We start from the raw sequence: 19237 nt of genomic DNA, 5'->3' as shown, positions 1-19237 counted from the left end.
CATTATTTTGTTACAGACTTCCTTCAAAGGTTGTACTAACCATTCTGAATTGTATATAAATGTGTGATATATAAATGTGTGTATATAAATGTGTGATTCCCCACCCCCTTTATCTTCTGTTGTGTTGTTGCTGTTATTTTTATTTTGGTTATTTATGAAAAATTTAAAAAGGCTATCACAAAAAAAGAGGATCACTGAGTACAGCACATTCCACTCTGCGATCTGGTGATCTTGGGAGGTCCTTTTGCCAGTCAGAACCATCCAAGAGACCGCAGCCAGGTATATGAAGCTATTAAGCCCCATCTTTATTGTTGCAACCCCCGCCCCCCCCCCCAGCAAGCGAAAAGAAGGGACCCCGGACAAAGGTGTGCAACCCTTTTAAAAGCTACAATTTCCCATAAAACATTTCCATAAAACACAATTTAAATGCCTTGCCATGTCACAAAATGGTTCTGTGATAGACAGAAACTTAAGTCCTTGGCTTGTCACCTTTCAGTCAAGATGTCAGTGTATTGCTCATCTTTCCTCCTTGAAGCAAGGATTCCCGTTTTCTTTTACATGACAGTCACGTTAGTTCATTTCTCTTGGCCCAGTCTCTTGTGCAAATCGTCCCTGATTGTGAGTGGGTGACTCTCTGCCTCTCCATCTGGTCCAGCCTTGCCCTCTGGCAGCCAAGACGGAGAGGCCCGAGTTGGCACTCTTGTGCTTTGGGGATGATGGCTCCTCTCGCTTTGACCAGCCCTGGGGCTCAGGACCACTCCAGCCATGGCTTTGTAGGCTGAGTTTCTACCCTTTTGTACAAATAAAACGGTTTATTTGAACATTTACAGTGTTTTCCATTGATAAGAGTTTCACGGGCTTATTGGATGATTTCCACAAGGCCCGTTTCTCCACTGGACCCGCTGATGTGTGATGGATGAAGTGTTGACAAGCTCTTTCTGGGCAGAATTTGCTCTTTACACAGCCACTCCTATAGAGGCCGCTCTTCCTTAAGGGGATTTTAACTCTAAAGGGCCTGCTAGCGCTGTTTCGGATTGGATGGCTGACAAAAGGAGTGGCTTCTGAATGGTCAGTTTTCGGGCTGTGTTGAAAATGGAGGTTTATTGCCTGATTTCAGCATGGTGGACTGAATGCACTTATGTAAATTGTTTGTTTGTTTGTTTGTTTGTTTGTTTGTTTGTTTGTTTGTTTGTTTGTTATGCCCCGCCCATCTGGCTGGGCATCCCCAGCCACTCTTGGTGGTTCCCAACAGAATAATAATAATAATAATAATAATAATAATAATAATAATTTATTTGTACCCCGCCCATCTGGCTGGGTTTCCCCAGCCACTCTGGGTGGCTTCCACAGAGACCAAAAATACACTAAAATGTCACACATTAAAAACTTCCCTGAACAGGGCTGCCTTAAGATGTCTTCTGAGTGTCAGGTAGTTGTTTATCGCTTTGACATCTGATGAGAGGGTGTTCCACAGGGCGGGCGCCACCACCGAAAAGGCCCTCTGCCTGGTTCCCTGTAGCTTTGCTTCTCGCAATGAGGGAACCGCCAGAAGGCCCTCGGAGCTGGACCTCAGTGTCCAGGTAGAACGATGGAGGTGGAGACGCTCCTTCAGGTATACTGGTCCGAGGCTATTTAGGGCTTCAAAGGTCAGCACCAACATTTTGAATTGTGCTCGGAAACTTACTGGGAGCCAATGTAGGTCTTTCAGGACCGGTGTTATGTGGTCTCGACGGCCACCCCCAGTCACCAGTCTATCTGCCGCATTCTGGATTAATTGCAGTTTCCGGGTCACCTTCAAAGGTAGCCCCACGTAGAGTGCATTGCAGTAGTCCAAGCGGAAGATAACTAGAGCATGCACCACTCTGGCCAGACAGTCCGTGGGCAGGGAGGGTCACATCCTGCGTACCAGATGGAGCCAGCAGACAGCTGCCCTGGACACAGAACTGACCTGTGCCTCCATGGACAGCTGTGAGTCCAAAATATTAAAATAGTAAAAACACAATAAAACATCAAATAGCAAAAGCTTCCCTAAACAGGGCTGCCTTCAGATGTCTTCTAAAAGTCAAAGAGTTGTTTATTTCCTTGACATTTGACGGGAGGGCGTTCCACAGGGAGGGTGCCACCACCAAGAAGGCCCTCTACATGCATTCTATGGGTTTTATAAGGGGGTGCAATTATGTTCATCCATAACAGTATAAATACTGAGCTCAACGGACCAGTGTTGGGACTTGCTAGAAGGCATGTTCTTACTGGAATCAGCTCTTTGTTCAGAGTTCCTCCTTCCTTGGAGGTTTTTAGGCAGAGGTTGGAGGGCCACCTGTCATGGATGCTTGAGCTGAGATTCCTGCCTTGCAGGGGGTTGGCCTAGATGACCTTTGGGGGTCCCTTACAACTCTATGATTCTGTGACTCTTGGATGGAGTTTCCTGCTTTTCAGAGCTTTCTCCCTGCAAGCTGCTGCTCCTGTTTCTGGCCAAGGGAGGGAACACACCCCCACAAAAAATAAAACCTCTCTGGGTTCCTGGGCAGGAGGGAGCCTGGTGTGCTCAGCTTATCAGGATTGCAATCTTCCTGGCTCCCTGCACCTCATTTGCTGGTGCTTTCTAAAGACTGTTCCCTATTAGGAAAAAGGTTTCCAGACCATAAACCAGATGATGAAATCCCCAGTCCAATCAGATCCCCAAATAGCATGATTACCTTATTTTTCTTTAGAAGCCCAAGGAATGCCTAATAAAGATCTTATTACCCGTTTGTTAACTGCCGCCGGATTAATAAATGTCAGGCGCAGGAAGACTCTTAATGTAAATCTCTTTGAGGCTCGGCTGTCGCAAATGTAGGACTCTGCTTATGCGCAAGCTAAGAGCCTGGCACTGAGAGCCCCCTGCTGGAAAGGAAAGCGCAAACTTTCAGGGAACCAAATTCCTTTTGTGGAATATGCACGTCTACTGAGCATGGCTTCCGTCCACATGGCAATATTGCGGAACGGTCTCCCTCGGGAGGCTGTGGACTCTCCTTCCTTGGAGGTTTATAAATGAAGGTCAGAGCATCTGGAGCTATGATTCCTGCATCCCAGGGGGTTGGACTAGAGGTCCCGGGCCCTAAGGAAGTTAGATTGGCTTCAACCAGAGCCAGGGCCTTTTCAACTCTGGCCCCGGCCTGGTGGAACGCTCTGCCTCATGAGACCAGGGCCCTGCGGGATCTGATTTCTTTTCGCAGGGCCTGTAAGACAGAGTTGTTCCGCCTGGCCTTTGGCTTGGAGCCAATTTGATTCCCTCCCTCTCTTTCTTTTTCCTTTCGCCTCCTGTGAAGAGGCTGCATCCTAATGTTTTAGTGTCATATCGTAATCTTTTAAATTGTATTTTAATCAACTTGTTTTTATTATTGGTTGTTAGCCGCCCTGAGCCCGGTCTTGGCTGGGGAGGGCGGGGTATAAATAAAATTTTATTATTATTTTTTATTATCAAAGCTCTGCAATTCTAGGATTCTACGATAAGGTTACCAGATTTTTTTCTTTTCACCCCCCCCCCAATAAATTTTTATTGTTTTCTTTACATATTCTTTCTTACAATACTTTAATCAACACAAAACCATTTTAGCTCTGCCAAGCTTGTGACTTCCCTCCCTCTCTTCAGCTGGTATCCCATATCACATCCATTCACGTATTTTATCTTTTCACTTTTTTCATCTACATTGTAGGAGTTACTTCAGTCCTGCTAGTGTCCTTAAATTTGTACAGCTCTCTTTTAAATATACAATAAATTTACTCCAATTTTCTTGGAATCTCTGATTGTCCTGATCCCAAATTCTTCCCGTCAGTTTGGCTAATTCCACATAGTTACTTTCGTCTGGCATTCCGCAATCATAGGAACTTCCTTTAATTTCCAGTTTGGGGCCAACAAAGTCCTTGCAGCACCTGTGGCGTACATAAACAGTCTTTGATTTTTGTCTTAATCTCCTTTCCCATCAAGCCGAGTAAAAAGTTACCAGATTTTTTTCAGTGAATCCAGGGACACGTTTCACCTTCAATGGATTTTGTATGGGGACTGATTTGTAAATCCTGGGACTGTCCCTGGGAAACGGGGACGTCTGGTAACCTTATTCTACAAGTCTATGAATGATACTTTCAGCTGGCTATTGTGCATTCAGAGAAGCACAACTGGGGTTGCTTCTGTTATATTTTCCTCTTTGGAGGGACGGCTCTGTACCTGTTGTGATTGTTTATATTACTATTATTTTCTCTCCTTCATATGTTATTCATTTGTAACTGCTCTGCTTCAGGACAGAGGAAACCTCCCCTTTCCCTCTTTCTTTTTAGTGCCACACTCCCTTCTTCTCTCGCTCCTTCCTTCCAGGTGCGCCTGTCCCGTGGGATCTGCAGCTTCGGAGAATAAGCCAACCTTTATTCCACTGGTGACTCAGCCTCTTGTGGGTTTCAGGTCAAGGGGAAACACATTTCACAACGAGGCACCTTGCAAACTCTGGGAAGGCACCGGCCCCTCCTTCTTGCCGGGATCTCCCCCGCGCGTCCAGGGAAGGCGGCGAAAGCCTCGCCTGCTGCCTCTGAGCTGGGACGGGATGGAAGTGGAGATCCAGTTCTACCTGGCATGGAAGAAAGGGGAAAGAGGAGAGGTTTTCTCCTTTCCTCATCGCGCTGGAACTTGTGAGCATCCCAGGAAGGTGGAGGGCAGGTCAAAGGAAGTTCTTCTTCCCCCGCGCCTGGTTAGACTATGGAGGCCGGACGGCTGCATTGCGCGGGGCTGGACGAGATCCCTCCCAACTCTAGGATCCTGCGGAAAGAGGATTGCACAAATTCCTGGCGGAGGCGGAGGCTGTCTCTGGCCAGCAGCCAGGCTGCCTCCAGTCCCAGCGCCGGCTGCGGGGCGCGCGGAGCTCCCCCCTGGATCCGCGCGCTCCGGCGGTTCTTGCGCGCAAAGCAGGCATCCCGTGCGCGCCTTTTGCCTTCCTCCGACACTGGGGGTCTCTGCCGTCCATCTGTCCGCCTCTTTCTCCGCCTGGGCGGGGCCCCCGGTTCTCCTCTCAGGGGGCGGGGGCTTTCCTGCCGTGCACGTGGCGGCGTCGGGAGCGCGCAGGGTCCAGCTGCGCATGCGTCCCCCCCTGCTTGGCGAGCCGAGGTTGCTTCCTCGGAGCTGGAGGGGCCGGGCTGGCGGGCGCGCGCCTGAGGCTGCTGCTGCTGCCGGGGCTCTTGGAGCGGGTGAGTGACGGGCGCGCGCGCGCGAGGCAGCGGCGGCGGCGCGGGAGGAGAAGGAGCGCGCGAGAGGCACCGGCGGGCCGGAGCTGGAGCTTCCCGGGGCCGGGAGACGAGCCGGGGGCGGACTGGGGTGGGGTGGCTGCCTCCCATCCTCTGGCCCAGGAGGGGGGGGGGCGGACGGGCCTCCCGGGGCCGCGCGCTGGGCTCCCTCCTGCTCCGAGGCAGGCGCGCTCTGCGTGTGCTCAGAGGCACGCGCTTGGCGGAGAAGCGAGGGAGCGCCCTCTCGGGGGAGAACCGGCTGAGGAGCCCCCGTCCAGCCCCCCATCCAGGACTTGCGCTCCGCCAGGTGCCTTGGCTGGGAGATTCCCCGCAGGCGGGACTCGCTCCCGGGGCGCCTGCAGCGCGCGGCCTGCGCTTTTGGAGAGCGCCGGCTCCAGCTTCGCGCATTGCGCTCTGCCGTGGCAACCTGGGGGGGGGGGTGTGTCTCCCTTTCTCTTGCTCAGCCAGCCATGCAGAGGTCTGCCCGGGGTCCACCCCAAAGGCCAGGCGAGCCACCCGCCGTGGGGCAGGATCAGAATCCAGGCCCCGGGGCACCGCGGGCAGAGGGCATCTGGGGCAGGCGCTGCGGGGGCACCCGGAAGCCTGGAGGCCGGGCGCGCAGGGGGGGGGGGGATTTGCCAGGAGCCATTTCCCTGAGCAGGAGGGATGCAGATGTTTCTGGATGGGATGGAGCCGCCAGGGACACACCTTGCTGTGGGCGCGGGTGATGCCAACACCTTCCCTCGCTTTCTGGGCAGGGCTGGGCGCCCGCTAGGAAGGTGCTGCTCGCCGTTGCATAACCTTGGAGGTGGGGGGGGTGCACTGCATTCCCAGGAAGGAAAGATCCAGCCTGCAGCCCACATCCTCACCAGGGAGGAATTCTCCAGGGGTGGCTCATTCCTGGCACTCCCTCCCGCCTCCCTGGAGGGCCTGCACTGCCTTGCAAGCCGTGCCAGCCTCTTCAGGCGGCACCCCTCTTGGGGGCGAGAGGGAGGAGTTCCTGGATCCGTGCCCTGGGTCTGTCTGGGCGCTGTGCAGCGCCAGAACCTCAGCTCAGGCAGCGCTCACCTTTTGCTCCTGATAGTGGGAGGTTCGGGAAGGACGAAAGAAAGTCTGTCTTCACACAGCAGATAACTGACCTGTGGAACTCCCTCCCACAGTGATGACCATCAGCTTGGATGGCTCTCAAAGAGGGTTAGGACAATTGATGGTGGGGGTGGCTGATTGCCCCTGAATCCCAGTTGCGGGAGAGTTGCTCTGGCGTTCGGATCCTGCTCATGGTTTCCCAATAAGGGGATCTCATTGGCCCCTATGAGAACAGGAGGCTGGACCAGGTGGGCGACTGGCCTGATCCAGCTGCTCTTGCATTTGAGGCGTCCGGAAGACCCAACTGCTCTCTGCTTTTCCTTTCATTTGTGGGCATGAAACCAGGAGCAAGGAAGGTGGCTGGGCCTCTGGTCAGGCCAGACTCTGGGTTGGCAGTCTGGCACTTCTGAGTGTTCCTGGCCTGCAGTTCCCATCACCATCATCCCTCCTGGTTTCTGCCTGCGGGCAGCCCCTTGGCCCGTCCTCCTCTGACCCAGAGCTCCTTCCATGGCCGCATCCTGGCTTGTGTGGACACCCCACTCTGCTGCTGCTGCCTTTGGGCCTGCCATTCTCTTCTCCTCACTCCACTGGGGACTGCATTGCAGGGGTTGGACTAGATGGTGCCTGGGGGTCCCTTACAATTCTGTGATTCACAGGAGGTTTCCAGCAGAGTTCGGATGGGCGTCTGGTGCATAGCTGTCAACTTTTCCCTTTTCTTGCGAGGAATCCTATTCAGAATAAGGGAATTCCCCTTTAAAAAAGGAAAACGTTGACAGCTATGGTCTGTTGGGGATTCTTCAGCTGTGATTCCTGCATTGCAGGGGGTTGGGCTACAATTCTTCATTTTTGTGGGTGCCTCTAAGCATGTGCAGAGAGGCGGCCTCTTGGCAGATGCCGTTGGCAGAGCCCCGTCCATTGTTTCAGAAACGAAGCTGCCCTTCCGTTTCCACTCAATTCTGCCCTTTCCGGCACCTCCTGAGTTCATTACCTGCTTTTCCCACACTCAGAAGGGGCAGCAGCCAAAACCCCAGTTGAAGCCGAGAGAGAGAGAGGTGAGGAAGAGCAGAAAGGGCACCAAACCAGAACCAGACACAGGACAGAACCAAGCAGAGGCTGGCTGGGAAATCAAGTTGGTGCCAAACCCTTCTCCAAGCCCAGCAGCGAGGCAGATCTTTGCCCCTCCTCAGGTGGGAGAGCCTTGGGGTCTGCCACATCAGGCCGCCTGGTTTGCAGGCTCCGTTGTTTGTTTCTTGGGAAGGCAGGCCTTCAGGCGTGTGTGTTTTCCTGCTGCATTTATGTCTCCCCCCTTTCTCCACGGAGCCCAAGGTGGCGTATGTGCTTCTCCTCTCCCTCCTCGTTTAATTCCCACAACAACCCCGTGTTGGGCTGAGACTGAGTGACCGGCCCCCAAGGTCACCCTTCCGGCCTGAGTGGGCAGATTTGGACCCTCGTGTATCCTTGGTCACGGAACCATAGAATCGTAGAGTTGGAAGGTTCTGCAATGCAGAAATGTTTCCTGGGCTGACACTCCCGTAGAATTCTCTCTGTTATATTTCATCTACACCATCGGAATGAATTCTGGAACCAAAATGCTTTTTCTGTGAAGCCTGAGCAGGAGCAGCAAACAATTATAACTGAGAGTTGTCGCTTGCCTCTGCTTCCCCCATTTCACAATTGTGAAGAATATTCGTGTGATATGAATGGTCTGCGTCACCATTAAGAAAAAGAGGTTGGAACTGGTTGATATACAGTGGTACCTCGGGTTAAGTACTTAATTCGTTCCGGAGATCCGTTCTTAACCTGAAACTGTTCTTAACCAGAAGCAGCACTTTAGCTAATGGGGTGTCCCACTGCCACCGCGCCGCCGGAGCACAATTTCTGTTCTCATCCTGAAGCAAAGTTCTTACTTCTGGGTTAGCGGAGTCTGAAGCTTCTGTAACCACTGAATCGGTAGACTGTCCCTGGATCAAGGGACATTCCTTCTTTAAGTTTTCAAAATTCTTAACCCATCTCAAGGTTGTCCTCTGAACTAGCCAGATGTTTCCCTGAGAATCAATCACAGTCAGTCCAAAATTTGAAAAATAATACTTCAGAGCTGTCCGGCCCCAAAATGGCAACTAGACGTTCCATTTTGGCAACTTCAGCCTCAGTTTAAGGAGCCCTTTGGCCCCTAGCTTATACATCTGAGTTTCCAACACTGCTAGCAACCATCGACAGCCTTCTCCTGCTCTATCAACTTTCCCCCATGTCCTCTTTAACGCCAAAGCACCTTCCTTCATTTGCCTATTTGCCGTATTTGGGCTCTTTGGCCAAAAAGGCCCCCAGAGCAGTTGACATCCTATTAGGAGAAAGAAGAGACAGATGCAGGCTGGCAGTATGAAGGACGTGGCACCCCAAAGAGGACTTTAGGGCCCCCCAATGGCAACCAGAACTAGACCTTCTGTTTTGGTGACAGCAGCATTGGTTTAAGGAGCCGCTTGGTGCCCAGCTGATGTGTCTGGGTCCAGCTCTCCTGTTCTCACAAGGCCTCTCTGGGAAATCAGCAAGCCAGGATCTGAGCAGAAAAGCAACTTTCCCCTCCTGGGGTTTCCAGCAGCCCATATTCAGGGGAACAGTGGTACCTTGAGTTACGAATGCCTCGGGTTACGAACGCCTCAGGTTACAAACTCTGCTAACCTGGAAGAGTTACCTCGAGTTGAAAACTTTGCCCCAGGATGAGAACGGAAATCGTGTGCCGGCGGCACAGCGGCAGCAAGAGGCCCCATTAGCAAAAAGATGCCTCTTATTAAGAACTGTTTCATGTTAAGAACGGACCTCCAGAAAGAATTAAGTTCGTAAGTAGAGGTACCAGTGTATTTGTGGAGGCAGAGCAGAGCCCGGGTGGCCAGCAGCCAAGAGGCCAGAGGGGCTTGTCCTGGCTGGAAGAGTCCTGGCTTGGCAGCTAGATTTCTCTCTGCGGTGAAACAGGCCGGCAGTGGCTGTCAGCAGAGTTCCTGAGGCTCATTGTGTTGGAGTAATTAGTGGGTTTTGTTCTCGGCTCCTTGCGCTCCCCGGGGTGGGGAGGGGGCCCGGGTGAACAGGTCCAGGGCTGCGTAATTGCAGGTGCTGCCCCACCCACCTGGGAAGCAGCCGAGGAGAACCTTGCCGTGTTTCCGGGGCTTCCTTTGCGAGATCCTCATCTCTGCTTTCTCACGCTCAGGGGGAAGGGCCTGCTGCGGGCCTGCCATCTCAGGAGGGGGCCAGGCGGCCGCTTATGGAACCGTCCCATTTGTAAGCGTTGGAAGGGGACCCCCAAGGGCCATCTAGTTCAACTCCTTCAATTCTGGAGCCGCAGCCAAAGAATCCCTGGTTAAAAACCTCCAAGGAAGGAGAGAGCGTCTTTTGAGAGAGTCTGCTCCACAGCCAAATAATAAATAATAATAATAATAATAATAATAATAATAATAATAATATTATTATTATTATTATTATTATTATTATTATTATTATTATTATTATTATTATTTATACCCCGTCCATCTGGCTGGGTTTCCCCAGCCAGTCTGGGCGGCTTCCAACAAAGTATTAAAACACAGTGGTCTGTTAAACATCAAAAGCTTCCCTAAAGAGGGCTGCCTTCAGATGTCTTCTAAAAGTCTGGGAGTTGTTCTTCTCTTTGACATCCGGTGGGAGGGCGTTCCACAGGGCGGGCGCCACCACCGAGAAGGCCCTCTGCCTGGTTCCCTGTAGCTTTGCTTCTCGCAGGGAGGGAACCGCCAGAAGGCCCTCAGAGCTGGACCTCAGTGTCTGGAAGCTGCCCAGAGTGGCTGGGGAGACCCAGCCAGATGGGCAGGGTACTAATAATAACAATAACAATAACAATAATAATAATAATAATAATAATAATAATATGTTCTTAAAGCCACAGGGAGGCTGCTTCTGTTTCTTTGGTTATTGAAGCGGGGTAGAAATGATTGCCCTGAAAATGAATAAACCAGCAACAGAAGAGCAGCATTCTGGAAGAAGACATGGGGGGGGGGTCCTTGCAAGGGCTGCTCCTCTCTTCCACTGCCTTGGGAGGGGCTGCTGGGCAGAGCATCTTGACCAGGAGGTTGTACAGCTGGCATCCCGCCCCTCCAGTTGCCCCCTCCCTGTGGGAATCCTGGGGGTGCCCCCTGGACCAGGAGCAGGCACAGAGAGGGGGGAGCTGAGATTCCGTCCCTGGCTTGGCCTCAGTGTTAGCGGAAGCTGGGAGGGGAGAGCAGGCTGTAGTTCAATGGTCTAGCCAGTGTATAAGCTAGGGGCCAAAGGGCTCCTGAAACCGAGGCTGCAGGCACCAAAACTAAATGTCCAGTTGCCATTTGGGGGCCGGACAGCTCTGAAGTCTTATTTTTCAAATGATGGACTGACTGTGATTGATTCCCAGTGAAACATCTGGCTAGCTCAGAGGACAACCTTGAGCGGGGTTAAGAATTTTGAAAACTTAAAGAAGAAATATATATCTATATATCTATATATCTATATATCTATATATCTAATTTTTCTTAATGGTGACCATTCATAATGTGGGCAGATTCTTCCCATGTGTGAGCAGGGTGAGGGGGGAGTGAAGACAAGCCCCAGCAATTCATTATAACATTGTTCACTACTCCTGCCTCAGGCTGCCCAGAAAAAGCATTTTGGTTACAGAAGTTCATTCCGATTGTGCAGATAAAATATCACAGATAGAATTCTGCAGGACGGGGTCTTAGTGTGTGAAAACTGTCCCGATCCAAGGATCCCCAGGTGGCTGAGATGTTGGGTCCCATCCTGGCTCCCAGGCATCTTCGCTTGGTTGCAAGTGGCCAATAGCCAGGTGCAAAATGTGCCAGGCGGATTTCGAACCCTGGGCAGAGCATCTTCAGTGGAGCTCCTGCAGGATGGGCTCTCGGTCCTGTTGGCCCAATTCTGTGGCTCTGCCCCCCAGCTGAGACCCAGCAGCCCCCCCCCCCGTTGAACCAGGCACTCAGTGGACGCTTTTCAGATATCTAGTTAATTTAAATGGATTATATAACTCTTTTGCAACTTTGCTTAGAAACAGTAGTATTTTCCGTAGAAACAATGGCCTATAAATTGTATCAAAAAGTTCTGAGTGGAGAAGGACCCCTGTTCCGTCCCTGCCCCCATCTTCAGGGAGAGCTAAGAAAGACCCAACCCAAAGCACTGCTGCTGCCCGTCAGTGTTGGCAGTTCTGAGCTACCTGGGCCCTGGTCCTCTGTCTCTGCTTCTCCCTCGCCTGTCCTGCTTTCTTCCCGGTCCGACCGCTGGAGTCTCTTGCCGGCCCCTAATGATGGGTTGTGCGGCTGGCTGGGTTGCATCTGCCACACCGGTCTGGTTTTGAAGTCCGGCTTGTGGGGCCGGAGGTGGGGCGGTTTGTGGGAGGGAGGGGAAGGGCCGGCGGTCTTTGTGAGAGGGAAGCCAGCCAGCCCAGGCCTGCAAAGATGTGCCGGTCAGCTGGTTTTCGCAGAAGAGGAGAGTCAGTGGCTGGTCCTGAATGGAGGACGGCGCTGTCAGGTGCTGGTCCCGATCCGTAGAACTGGGAAGGGTTCAGAGCAAAATGGTCCAGGGGATGGAGCGACGCCCCTGTGAGGAAGGCCTGCAACAAACTTTTGAGTTGAGAGAAAAGGAGGCAATGGGATAGAAGTTTATAAAGCTTTTCTTCCTCTCTCGTAACACTAGAATTCAGGGGGATCCCATGCAGTGTTAGACATCTGCCTGGCACGTTTTGCTTCTAGCGCTGGTCCAGGTGCAAATTCCTGGAGATTTCTGGGCATCAGGTTGGTGAGCGCAGTTTAAAAACCTCTGCCTTACTCCATAGCTATTGCCATTTCCATTTCCACTGGGTGTGCTTCTCCGTCTTGCCTCCTGGGACAAGGAGACTGTTGGAGGAGCAAGCGGCAGTCAGGCAACGTAGCTGAGAGCATAGGACAATGGAATCATAGAAGGGACCCCAAGGGTCATCCAGTCCAGCCCCCTAGAGAATAGACATCCCGTTGTGGCGACTGCAACCGAGGTTCAAGGTGCCCTTTGGCGCTGAGCTTGTATATCGGAGTTTCTAACACTGCATGAGGTTGAAGGTTGGAAGATTCAGGAAAGGTACAAGAAAGACCTTCACGTGGTGCTGAGTTGAACCGTGGAACTCCCTGCCACAGGAGGCAGTCATGACCACCAACCTGGTTGAGTTTCAAAGAGGGTTAGGCAAAGTGGGAGGCAGAGGGCCCATTGCCAGTCCTTGGAGCAAAGAGTTGGGCCAAGTCTGGCACATCCTTCCCCTAACGATGATGCGAATCCCAGAGGCCCCTGTGAAGCAAAAGGCACTCTGCACATGGGCAGAGGTAGGCCTGCTTCCATCACTTCTGTGGGCCCTTCCAACCTGAGCTGGAAGGCAAGTTTGAAGACCTGCCTCTGGCGTCCCACTCGTGGCCGAGGGTTGTGGGGTTTCCCCAGTGAGTAACAAGCGCACCAGAAGAGCTTGGCTGGTGCTGGATGAGGCCAGAGGAGGCCCATCTGGGCAGCAGCCTTTTCTCCAAGTCACCAACCAGCAAGCGGGATCGGAGCCCAAGCGCTCTCTGCCCTCCTGGGGTTTCCAGAAAGGGGGGTTCAGGAGCGCCATGGAGAGCCCCCCCTCCATGAATTTGTCTCATCCTCTTTCCAGCCCACAAGTTTTGCATATCACTCATTTCCTGACATGACGCATCTTTGTTTGGTTCAGAGTTTCCGCCTCTTCTTGATTCAGAGCTGAAAAGGGGGGGGGCCTTTTGTCAGCCTGAGGCCTCATTCCCTGATGGCCAACCTAAGTCCCGGGGGCCGGATGCAGCCCAATCACCTTCTAAATCCGGCCCATGGACGGTCCAGGAATCAGCGTGTTTTTACATGAGTAGAATGTGTCCTTTTCTTTGAAATCCATCTCTGGGTTATTTGTGGGGCAGAGGAATTCATTCATTGTTATTTTTCAAAATATAGTCCTGCCCCCCACAAGGTCTGAGGGACAGTGGACCAGACCCCTGCTGAAAAAGTTTGCTGATCCCTGATCTAAGCTTTAATTTTCTGTAAAGGTTTTCTTTTAATAGTTCCTGTGGGTAAAGATATGGGGAGGCAAACTAAGGTCCGTGGGCCAGATCCGGCCCAATCGCCTTCTCAATCTGGCCCTATATTTCGCACCCCTTGTCTTTTCCTGTAAGACCTATTGCAGTCGTTAAGAGTCGTCAACAGGCTCATCTCAGCTATCTGCCAATCTCCCATTCCCACCACCCTTCTGAGTAATACCCCTCCCCACCTCACTATATAGAAGGATCTGGCAACTTCTGTTTCAGTGTATCTGAAGAAGTGTGCATGCACACGAAAGCTCATACCAAGAACTAACTTAGTTGGTCTTTAAGGTGCTACTGGAAGGAATTTTTTTATTTTCCCAAAATATAGTCCAGCCCCCCACAAGGTCTGAGAGACAGTGGACCGGCCCACGGCTGGAAAAGGTTGCTGACCCCTGGCCAAGGTTATGGGGCCAAATGTAAGGGGTGTGGCCGGAGCCACTAGTGGGCAGAGACCCCCCAAAAAAACCACATGCATCCACACGCAGGCATACAAATAGTTGCAAAGAGGCAGGCATTCAGACCCATGTTGTGTCTCTGCCTCACCCGTTCATTCTTGACGCTCCTGTGCCTTTGCGCTGCCATCCCCGCTCTGCCTGGCCTTGGACCACGTGACCTTTTGGATCCCTTCCAACTCTTCCGTTCTGTGATTCTTTGAACCTAATGGCGGCGCAGGGACATTTTGGGCACTGGGGGTATCGCATCGCTTGGGGAGGTTTAGCCTTTCCTTCCGCAGCTGCGACCCCCCTCCCCAAACAACAGGCCCCCACTTGGAAAACCTCCTAGTGGCTCCCAGGGTTTTTTCAGGTCTAATTCTGGCACCGGTGGGAGGGGAGGAATGCCAGCGCTCAATGGGCCGGATCCAGCCTCCAGATCAGGAACAGGGTTATTTATTGCCGCTAATCAAATTTATCTAGCCACCCATCAATAAATATTCCCGGAGCGGTTTGCAAGCATAACGACGTTAATTAAAAATACAATATATAATTAATCTTGCGGAATAATTATCTGGTCCAACCCCTCGCCTGGTGCAGGACGTCCTGTCCTCAGATCGAAAGTCTGGCAAGACCGTCGAGGTAGATATCCCTCCGAAATCTGGAAGGAAAGGCTCCCTGTGTACACTTCCGCCCCACGGAAAGTCCTCCTTCCCTCTCTGCGGAATCCTGAGCTGAACGTTCTGCAAACCGCCCTTGCCAGGTGCAAAACATTTTGCCACCAGCCACCTGTGCGCAGCCTAGCAGTTCTTCCATCTTGCCCCAAAGGCGCTTGGGAGAGATTGGCTGCAAGTGTTTCTGTGCCAGCGCTGGAAGCCTCTGAGTCAAGAGGGGCAAAGTGGAGCGCTCAGTCTTAGAGGACGGCTTTGGTGCAGTGAATATCTCAGAAACCTGGCGGTTATCTCTGGCTGCGAACTCTGGGAAGGACAGAGAGCAGCATATCGGAGGTGGTTTCGCTCTGGACATCAGACACAGCACTGAGTCCAGCAAGCTAGAATTCCCCAAAGGGGCAGATTCGTTGTGGGTGGTGGAATTGACCAGGAGGGCACCCCTAGACTGAACCTTGAGTGGCACCCAAAACCTGGCACGAGATGTCACAGTTGCCCAACCACTTGGGAGCAGCAGCCACCGTGCTATTAAGTTAAATATGCATTTAACTGGCCAATTGCCCAGAAAATTCAACACGGTTCCATTTGACTTCCAAAGAGGAAACTTCATCACAATGAGGCTATAGGTCAGCGATAGGAGTTTTAGTACAACCCCCTACGGAGGGCATCACGTTGGCAACCTTAGTAAAGGCCTGGTAGTGAGGCAGTGATATGGTTGAAGCTCTTTGGGCTTCTTTTATGCAAGTTAGGACTGGGCAATATCTCAATATATCATCGAAAACCGCATTCAAGTCCATATCGTGATTTTGGTTTCATAATTTTTGACCTGGCAATATATTGCAAATCATGGTGTGTGCGCGCCCTATGCCGAAATTACAATGGGAGGGAAACCGTGGTGCCTGCCACCGCCTCTCCCTAACTCCACCCTTATTCCAGACATTGCGATACATATATTGGTATAGCGTGATGTATGGCTCATGGTGTATCACGATGTGGGAAACCAGACATTGCCCAGCAGGTCTGTAAGAGCAGCATTCTGGGAATTTGCTGGAGTCTGGAGGTGGAAATGTTCTAAAGTGCATCCTTCGACATTCATAATAATGTATTTTGTCCTCATTTTGCATTTTTCTGTTGTGAACCGCTCTGGGATCGTAGGGTGAAGGGCAGCATGCAAACTTTTATCATCATCATCATTGATAATATGGAAAGGAAGTAGAAAGGCAAAGAATGGAGGATTAAATCTCTCCAAAATGATCAGGAGTTGGAGAAGTCATTGGAGACCCGAAGGCTTCTTTTGAAAAATCCAAGTTCTGTCTGAATGAAGAGAACGAAAAGGAGCACAAACTTTGGCCAAAGAAGAAAGTTAAAGTAGATAGTAAAGGATGCTAAAAATTAAAAAGGCTTTGAAGAGCACATTGGTAAAATCATTGAGACCAACAGCCAGAAGTGGTTTAAATACATTTGTCGCAGGAGACCATCTAGGGAAGGGGTTAACCCTTGGGTGACCAGGGGGTCAAAAATGTGCTAAAGGAAGACAAGGAGAACAGAATGACTTCTGCAAGCCAATGCCTGGAGGAGTGGGGAGAGAGCTGCACTCTGTGCATGCTCTGAAGCCTTCGCCCATTTATTTCTGGGGTTTGTTTGCTCCGGTGTTTTGAAATCTGGTTCCGTGGCTGAGCTCTCGCAATGCCTGATTCAGAGGGGTCCCTCCACATGTCCTTGGAGACACCTTTTCATCTTCTGCCCTCCAAGGACCAGGCAAAAAAGGGGAGTTGTGGGTCCTGATTAGGAGAGGGCAGAATTCAGTTAAACATTAGGAGAGATTAAGGGAGCCAGTGCTGACTGACTCCAGAGATCCAGGACAACACTGGCCTTATCCGGCCAAGATAAGAAGTGGAACAATGGGGAGAAAGGCACCTCCTGGCTCCTTGAAGGGGGCCCTGGGGACCCCTAGCCAGGGGAAGGGGCAGCCCTTGCAGATGGGGCTCTCTGGGGCCAGGCTGGACCGGGTGCCATCACCTCCTGGAATGGACTTGTGGGTCTGTGCCCCCTTTCTTTTTTCCATAGGGTGGGACGTTTTTGGGGTGCAGCACTTTGCTGCGTTTCTGTGGGGCCAGATGTTAGGGGTGTTAGGGGAGGGGCGGCACTGTTGGCTATTTGCAGTATAGTAGCGCTGCAGAGAGCTTGCTGGGGAGACCATGCATAACCAGGAACCTAAAATAACTTTTTAACAAGGTTTTAATAACAAAACAAAAACTCCTTTTACACTAAAGATAACAACAAACCAGACCCAACCACCCCCCCCCCAGGTAATGGGAGAGCTAGGTGCCGCTCTTTATATACTAGACCCAATTGCTGACACAGCTTGATTAACACAACTCAGCAGCTCCTGCCATGTTTCACAGCTGCAAGACTGGGTCTCGTTATTTGCCCTGGCCCTTAAAGGTATACACAACTTGTGAAACAGTAATGAACCTTCACGTTTTACAGTGACCATTCAACAAGCACATCTGGTGGGGGCACGTCCTGCTCCTTTGGGGTCATTCGCCCACCTTGGCTTCCCTGTGCTCAGTTCTTACCTGTGGCTCCTAGAAGCTGCCAGCAGGAGACAGAGGCCACAATCCCGGGGAGGGGAGACAAGGGGTCTTGAACCCCCACGAGCGATTTGCGGGGGCTGCACTAGATGACCCCTGGGGTCCCTTCCAACTCTATAATTCCTTGATTCTGTGGCATTTGGGGAGGGAGTCATAATGATGTACAGTTTGCTCTAGGGGGCTTAATTTGGTCAGAATTGAGTCCACACTTCCAGAGTTAACGCAAAATGCCGTATTTTTCGCTCCATAAGACGCACCTAGTTTTTAGAGGAGGAAAACAAGGGAAAAAATATTCTGAACAAAACAGTGGATATATGATTTTTGTGGTTCATGCTGTGGCCACAGACATGTGATCTGATGGTGAATTTGGGGTGATCCAATGCAAAAATCCTGAGGATCAATGGGCTTTTACCTCCCCCCTCCCAGGCAGCCTCCTTTATCTCTAGAGTCCCTTATCTCCCTCCCAACACCCCCTTCCCTCTTTCTAAAAAACATAGCACGATCTGCTTTTTGCCCCTGGGCAATTTGGCTCCAGGGACCACGCATTCACTCCATAAGACGCACAGACATTTCCCCTTACTTTTTAGGAGGAAAAAAGTGTGTCTTATGGAGTGAAAAATATGGTATATTAGCGGCCACCAGAGCCGCTAGAGGGCCATGAAATCTTGTGTCCTGGGCTTTTTAGACTCGTCTCCCCATCTACTCTCTGAAAACCAAGGGGCAAATTGGTTGCCGGGTGTGAAGTTTTTCCCAGCCCTCCTACCCCACGGAACTTCTTCTTTGGTGATCATCCCTCCGATACCTGCTTGGTTTCCCCTGCCAGGGAGGACTTGCCTTTGTCACGCCAAGGTTAGACTACCTCTGTGCTCTCTATGTGGGGCTGCCCTTGGAGACAGTCCAGGAGCTCCTGTCAGGCCAGACTGTGGCAGGTGAGGTACCTGGCCATCTCACCTGAGGCTCCTTGTGGTCCCTCGCTTGTTTACCTGCTCATTTTTGGTGCTGGCATTCTCATTTCCTGCTTGTTCATTTATACACTGCCTAATGCCTGGATGGGACGCGGGTGGCGCTGTGGGTTAAACCACAGAGCCTAGGACTTGCCGATCAGAAGGTCGGCGGTTCGAATCCCCACGACGGGGTGAGCTCCCGTTGCTCAGTCCCAGCTCCTGCCAACCTAGCAGTTCGAAAGCACGTCAAAGTGCAAGTAGATCAATAGGTACCACTCCGGCGGGAAGGTAAACGGCGTTTCTGTGCGCTGCTCTGGTTCACCAGAAGCGGCTTCGTCATGCTGGCCACATGACCCAGAAGCTGTACACCGGCTTCCTCGGCCAGTAAAGCGAGATGAGCACCACAACCCCAGAGTCGGCCATGACTGGACCTAATGGTCAGGGGTCCCTTTGCCTTTACCTAATGCCTGGATGGCTTCTATTGACCTTTGAGGCCCCCAGTGGCCTGGGATTCCTGCACTGCAGGCTGCTGGACTTTGGGGTCTCTTCCAGCTCTGCAGCCCCATGATTCTGTGATCTGCCCTACAGACTTGCTCAAGGTTTAAGATCTGCGTCCCATTCACAGAATCATAGAATTGGAATGGAGCCCAAGGCAAGAAGAGCTGTTTGACAGCTGAGGTTTTGAAGCAGAGGCCATCTGTCATGGATGCTGGAGCTGAGATTCCTGCGTTGCGGGGGGGGGTTGGACTAGATGACCCTCAGGGGACCCCTTCCATGATTCTATGTAGCCCCAACAGAGTTTGTTCCACTAGTCTTTGAGACGCAGCTTTGAGTTTTCCTGATCAGTCCTCCTGACTTCTGACTGGCTTTGTTTTGCTGTTCTGCCTTCTTTGCATAGCTTTGCATGTTTTCAAATTACAAGCAGAAAAAGAATTGTATGGGCTGGATCAGGCCAGAGGCCCCTCTAGCCCAGCCTCCTGTTCTCACAGCGGTCAACTAGATGCTGCAAGTGGGACTGGAGCCCCGGAGCCCTCTGCCCTCCTGGGGCTTCCAGAATCGGCGTGGTTTCCAATAGCCCTTTCCTCCTGCACGAAGTCACCCTGTCCTCTTTGGCAGCTGCCCAAGTTGGTGGCCCTCCCCGCCTCCTGTGGCAGTGAG

The 19237-nt window shown here is 51.8% G+C and overlaps 1 protein-coding gene across 2 annotated transcripts in view; it reads left to right on the top strand.

The window, feature by feature from the left end:
* Positions 1-5072: 5072 nt before the first annotated feature.
* SLC4A2 (solute carrier family 4 member 2) overlaps positions 5073-19237 on the top strand; it is a 59178-nt gene continuing 45013 nt past the window's right edge. The window contains exon 1 of one of the 2 annotated variants that reach the window (XM_081164181.1): positions 5073-5211. The gene's annotated coding sequence lies outside the window, so the exon portion shown is untranslated. The remainder of the gene's footprint in view (positions 5212-19237) is intronic. The other variant, XM_081164180.1, reaches the window with a different exon arrangement.

The sequence above is a fragment of the Podarcis bocagei genome (assembly GCF_964188305.1).
Source record: "Podarcis bocagei genome assembly, chromosome: 12".
NCBI lineage: Eukaryota > Metazoa > Chordata > Lepidosauria > Squamata > Lacertidae > Podarcis > Podarcis bocagei.
The sequence above is the reverse complement of the archived record's forward strand: the minus strand, read 5'-3'. Positions and strand labels throughout refer to the sequence as shown.